Source organism: Parus major, unplaced genomic scaffold (genome assembly GCF_001522545.3).
Source record: "Parus major isolate Abel unplaced genomic scaffold, Parus_major1.1 Scaffold283, whole genome shotgun sequence".
Lineage (NCBI taxonomy): Eukaryota > Metazoa > Chordata > Aves > Passeriformes > Paridae > Parus > Parus major.
The window spans coordinates 34082-40144 of NW_015379269.1; the positions used below are offsets into that span (position 1 = coordinate 34082).

Sequence of the window (6063 nt, forward strand, 5' to 3'; positions counted from 1 at the left end):
CCTTCAGCCCTGTCCCACTGTGGGTCACACTCCATCCTTCAGCCCTGTCCCATCTCGGTCACTCCATCCTTCAGCCCTGTCCCACCTGCAGGGTTTCCCTCGTAGGCAGGCTATGGGTAACCACCAGAACGAGTCATTTCTAGCAGGCTGATGAAGCCTGTAAGTTTCAGTTGTTCTCAAAAGTGCTGCTGTGCCCAAAGTCAGTCCATTTACAGTCCCACAAAGTATTCATTAAAATTTCTTCAGCATCCTTTGGAAGCTTCATCTCAGCCACAATTTACATTAGACAGCAGGTGTGTTTTCTCTGCTAAAAGGAGAACCTTTTAATGCTAATTTTCAGTTTCATCAGATAACCTGGCTAAAGAAGAAGTGCTCTCGGTGAAAGCAGAGAGCTGCCTGGTTAAGGTCAGTCAGCAGGTGAAGCTGCTGAGTTTTAGTGGTGAAAGGCACCTTTGAGCCAAGCTCTGGAAGCTCAGGGATCCTCCTTCCCTGGGCAGCTCTGTGCTCGGAATCACCAGCTTCCAGGGTTATTGCACAACTGGATGGGACCAAGGGAGGGATCAGCCTTCCCTTCAGTGCACCTGAGCCTGGGCAGGGCTGTTCACACAGACAGGTAATGCTCACCTTGGTGATACAGGGCCAACAGCAGCTCTGGAGATGGAGAAATGGATGGAGGGAGAGCTGCTTTTTCTGCAGCTCATTAAAAAGAGAAATCATTAAAATAAATATGCTGGGTACTTAGTGAATCAAATGTGATCTTATTCATTTATTCTAACCAAATATTTTAATAACTAAAGCAGTAGTGCATTTTGCTGCACATTAAGTTGATGATAGCAAAAATATATCAACACCATCCGAGGCAGCACTTTAGCAGTATCTATGTATTATTATATATTGCATTGTAGAAATATTTTTGTTGTAGATTTGCTGAAATACTGACTTTAAGGAAATCAAAGTCCATGCAATTGTATTTGTGCTTTGGTTAAATCAGTTTAGCAGCCCCTGTAGGGACAGTCTCTTTCTTGTTTTTTAATTGTAAACTAACCCAGAGGAAAAAGAAATCTTTTTAACTAGACATCAATGATAGAAATGTTTCTGTTCTTATAGCTCTTTTGAAATTACTGTTCTGAATGATTTAAATATAAATCTTTTATAACTATGTATTTTAAAAATTAAAAAGATGGAGAAAATGAATGTTACTGTAGCTGAAAATAAATGAAAGTTAGGATTTTAAAAGAAACTTCAGTTAGAAATGAATCATGGTCCTAATTCCTGTGAAAGTTTTGATCCTTTGGTGACTGCCAGAAACACGACAGACATCACAGGACGTTTAGGGACACAGCCATCCACAATAATGGCTCAGTGCTGGCAGCCCTGGCAGGTTCCCCACACCCCTTAGGCTGGGGAGCAGGCAGGGCTGTGACACTGGGTGACACTTCTGACCCTGGGGGAAAGGAGCTGTGCTGGCAGGCAGTGTGCAAACTGTACCTACAGCACCCTGGGCAGTGCACAGCTACAGCTGGTCTGCAAGTCCTGGTTTGAAAAGAGAGCTCCTGCTCCTGACAGGAAAGTTCTCATTTGTGTGACAGCACGTGCATGAATGCTGTGGGGGAAGAAAGTCTACCCTGTGAGAGTCTGTTTCCAGTGTAATAATCAGTTTTTGGGATTTCCAGCGCCTGGTTTTTAAACCAAGTGCAGAAGTAACTCCCTGAGTCTGCATAGCTGCATTTCCATTCTCCTTGGGCAGCTGCTGGGCTCAAGCAGCACAGGGTGGTGGGAAGAGAGCACACAGCAAGTGACACGGAGAACAAGGCAGCCACCTTCACTGGACCTCAGTCACTTGTGGTGTTTCTGTTCTGAACAGGGATGCACGAGAGCACAGACAGAGGAGCTGCCACAGTGGCTCTGCACAGAGTCAGCCAAGGTCTAACCAAGCTCATTAGCCTGGATTTAGCAGTGATGCTGCAAGAGTCAGCATGGCAGTGGAACCCCAGCAAAGGCTTGTGGCAGGTAGATAGAGGAGTGGGGCTCACATGGTTCTGGCTGGGCTCGGTGCTGGTCTGTCATCTGTATTCAGAACCTGTCATATGGCGTACAGAAATTTGGGAAGACAGCAATATCTGCAACTGAGACCTAAGGAAATTCATACATTGTTAGCCCCAGTTGAGAGCAGGAGAATGAAGTGATCTGCCAGAATTGTGATATTACCCCTTTTATATCATACTGGTGTGACTCAGCTTTGACCTTTCAGCCTGCAGTGCTCTGAGAATTCACATCAGCATATATCTCAGTCTGTCTTTACAAGGCTCTGCAGAGAGAAAGGCCATTCCACATGTGTAGTAACACCAAATTAAAATGTGCAGCATTTTCTAGGCTTGAGGTCATCAACATTAAATGCCATGACAAAAGCAGAGGGCAATTAGAGATTGCTGAGCCACAGCACAGATGGAGGAGAGGGGAAAAATCCAGCCTTGCCCTGTCCTTCAGCCTGGGTGATGTGACAAGGCAGTAGAACACATTTAGCAGCAGGGGCAGTGCACTCTGCCCAAGCCTCTGAACTCTGGCCTCTCCAGAAAAGGATCACGACATTGGATGGAAACATCCAGCAGAGCACAGCTGGGTCAAGCTGTGGTAGGTTGTCACAGCTTTCAGAAGGACCTGCTCATGCTTTAGGTACTGCAGAGTGGTTTTTGACCACTGAACAGCCATGAGCCTCCTGTTGCATTCTGAATTTGGTTCCTTTTCACTGTGAGTATTTGTGCTAGCACAGGCTGTCCCCAGCACAGTCCAAAATCATCCCATATAGGTAAATAAGAGATTAACTGTCCTGGATACTTTAGCCTCCTGAAGGAATCATCACACCCTGAAGTGGGCTCAGTTTTTGCAATACTCAGTAGACAGTGCAGGCTTTATTAGACTTTATTGAGTACTGCTCAGCCAGGGCCTGATTCTGATTCTGTGCTGCTGCAGGTGGGTGCTGTGCTGTTCCCCACCCTTGTGTGCATCTGTTAGCCCATAACCTGTCTGCATCACCGACTGACAAATAGCTTCTGGCTCTAATGAACCTGGAAGCTCTGAGGAAGGCAGTGTTGCCCTTGCTGTGTGCAGGAACAGAGGATAATAGTTCTGTGTTAGTTATAATTCTGTTGTGCTCATTACTTTTAGTAGGGCAGGCAGTACCCACAAAGCTTGTTATGAGTGCAATGTGGATGAAAGAAGCTCTTGCAGAAATTCATTATAGCAAGTTAGGTTGTTTAGGGGTCCTGAAGCTGTCTCCCAAACTCCTTTCAAGTGGTCAGATTCTACTTTGTTGGCTTGTGAATCTTTGTTGCCTGATCCATTGTGCTGGAGCACACATGGGAGAGGGAGGTAATATTCTCCTCTGATTATGTGAGGAGCCAGGGAGGCGACACAGGAAAGGTTTACAGCAGGATCCCAGCACAGGAGCTGTTTGAAAGGGTTTGGCTCCTGCACAGACTGACTGACACCAAGAAACCTGGCAGTAAATGCAAAGCAACCTTTTCAGCCACTGTAACTGGCTGGGTGAAAGCAAAGACACAAAAAGAAAGCAGCAAAGGCAAGAAGGGTGGGAGGCAAAAGGAGCTTTTAAAGCTCAGATATTTTAATTCTTTTGAGATTTGTTTTAATTCTTTGGAGACCATTGCTATTGTCAGATAGCACGGTATAGCATGTGGCTTGCAGCAGGTTTGCCCTTTTCCTGGCTGAAAGTTTGTCATCTAGAAAAGTGCAGAGGAGAGGTCCTGCTTCCTGTGCAGAGAAGGGCTTTGGCTGTTTTGTAAGCACTTCTTTCAAACAATCCACAGCTCCCAAACTGATTATTTAGAGGCTCAGTTTGGCAAGGGACAATGGCAGAAGCCTTGAAGATATCAAAATTAGGTTTGTGGTAAAGTGGGCCCAGACAGAGCAGGCAAGAGGTCCCCTGCATGCAGATGGGACTACAAGGAAATAAAATCAAGCATTGGCTGGTTGAGGAGAGTGATGTGGTTTGGGCCAGAAGTTGTTTATGCGTGTACATCTGTCCAAAATGTCCATCAGTCTTATGGTGGTAAACACAGTCCTGGATGTAGCATGCATCAGACTTATATAATTATTTTCCTGTATTAAAGCTGATATAGGAAAAATGTATTATTTCAAAGAGTGATGTTCAGGCTGGGTATTTGTATGTAATCTCTACTCCCCAAAAGCCAGCTCCTCCCTGCTTGCATTCCATAAACCTTTTCCCCCACGTGTCCCTGTGAAACAATTCTGTTTTGCTGGGTTTGTGTTGGTGATGGACATGGCTCCTTGCTAATTTCTGACCAAGTTCTTTTGTTGCAGCTGGTAAAAGAGAACATTAATACTGCTTGTTGGTTTTGATGTTTCAAAGGAATCATTTAGAAATAGCAAAAAAGCCTGTAATGTATTGTTCTGGACAGAAATCCTAAAATTACCGGAGTATTCAGCATTCTTGTTGAATACCTCATGTTTAATGCTGTCACATTTCATGCTCTCTTTTACTTGTCTCTCTATCTCTCACTCTTCTGTTCCCTCACCTTTTCCTTGGAGTGGTTCCAGCAGCAGTGTGAAGTGCCTGAGCAGCCATCCCTGGGATGCTGAGCTCTGCTTTTCCTGTTGGGATGTACCTGCTCACACAGCTGCTCTGCAAGTGTTTCATATCCCTGGCACATCTGCCATATCACAAATATCACAAATACCACACACCACAAACCTGCTGCAGCCTCCAGGCTGCTCTAAGAACCCAAGCTGATGATGATGGACACGTGCACAGGAAAAAAAAGAGATTTTTATACGCTGTCCAATGCCAGCCTGCTCAGCATAGCCCAGTTAGCACTTAAAATACTGGTAATAGCAAAAAGAGAAATGAAGTATGATCACATCATTAAATTATAAACATAAACACATAAATAGTTCTGCAGGAGTTCTTACTCAGTTCTTTCATAGAGTTTTAGTACTACTTATTTTACTTATGCCAGAATGTTTTGGTTTTTGTTTTTTACTTCCATTTATTTTGAATTTCTGATTGCCGTTTTGGCTGTGGACAAAATGTTACCAGTTCTTGAAGAATGTAAAATTCTGTTTCTGTTTGTGCTTCTGAGAAATTCTTACCCTTTTGGAACTAAAACTTATTCCCATGTATGTCCCCAAAACAACACTTGAACCCCAAATGTTTTTAGTAACATCCTTATTGCAAAACAAACAAAAATCATGGAATATATGCTGTATTGTTCTTTTCTAAACAAAAACATGGGGCTTTTGCTATTTTTTGATATGATAGTCTTGGTGAAAGTTTTTCAAAGTTTGCAGAAAATAATTTCTGCTCATAATTTATATACATATTTGTAGAAGGTCTGAGAGATAAGTTATTAACACAGGAAATCATTTTTTGTTTGCTGCTTTCATGCATAGTTATACTAAACTAATTTTTAAGGCTAATGACTGGCTAAATAGAATTATCACAATGCATAGAGGAACAGAGTTGTCTTTCTTGTGGACAAATATTTGAAAGAAGCCTCATAATGTATGGTGCCCTCCATTTCCCAGAGCTGTGCTTGAAATAGAAACCAGGAGTTTGTGTAAATTTCTGTAGCCATGGCAACCTGTACTTTAGCGCTATTAGCCCGGTGTAATTGAGCGGAGCGGGGCGCTCGCCGCGGGCTCTGCTTTTGCTGGAGCCATGCTCAACAATGCCGCCGGGGAAATTGGGGGAGATTCCTGTGCATTGTTGGTTTGGGGCGAGAGGAGCCGGGCCGGGATGACCCTTGGCCATTGCTCTGCATCTCGTGGTTGCCACGCAACCGCTCCCTTCTCCGAGCATCGTGGGGCTGGGCTTCCCATCCCAGCGCTCCCTCTCCTCCTCCCCTCCGGCCTCGGACACTCACACCCTCTGGAGCCATTCCTTCTTCATTCCCATCCCTGTGGAGTTACACACCCCTCTGGAGCCATTCCTTCTTCATTCCCATCCCTGTGGAGTTACACACCTCTGGAGCCATTCCTTCTTCATTCCCATCACTCTGGAGTTACACACCCCTCTGGAGCCATTCC

The 6063-nt window shown here is 44.5% G+C and overlaps 1 protein-coding gene across 1 annotated transcript in view; it reads left to right on the forward strand.

The window, feature by feature from the left end:
- Positions 1-6063, forward strand: part of GALNT18 (polypeptide N-acetylgalactosaminyltransferase 18) — a 115581-nt gene that overhangs the window by 1199 nt on the left and 108319 nt on the right. The gene's annotated exons all lie outside the window — the stretch shown is intronic.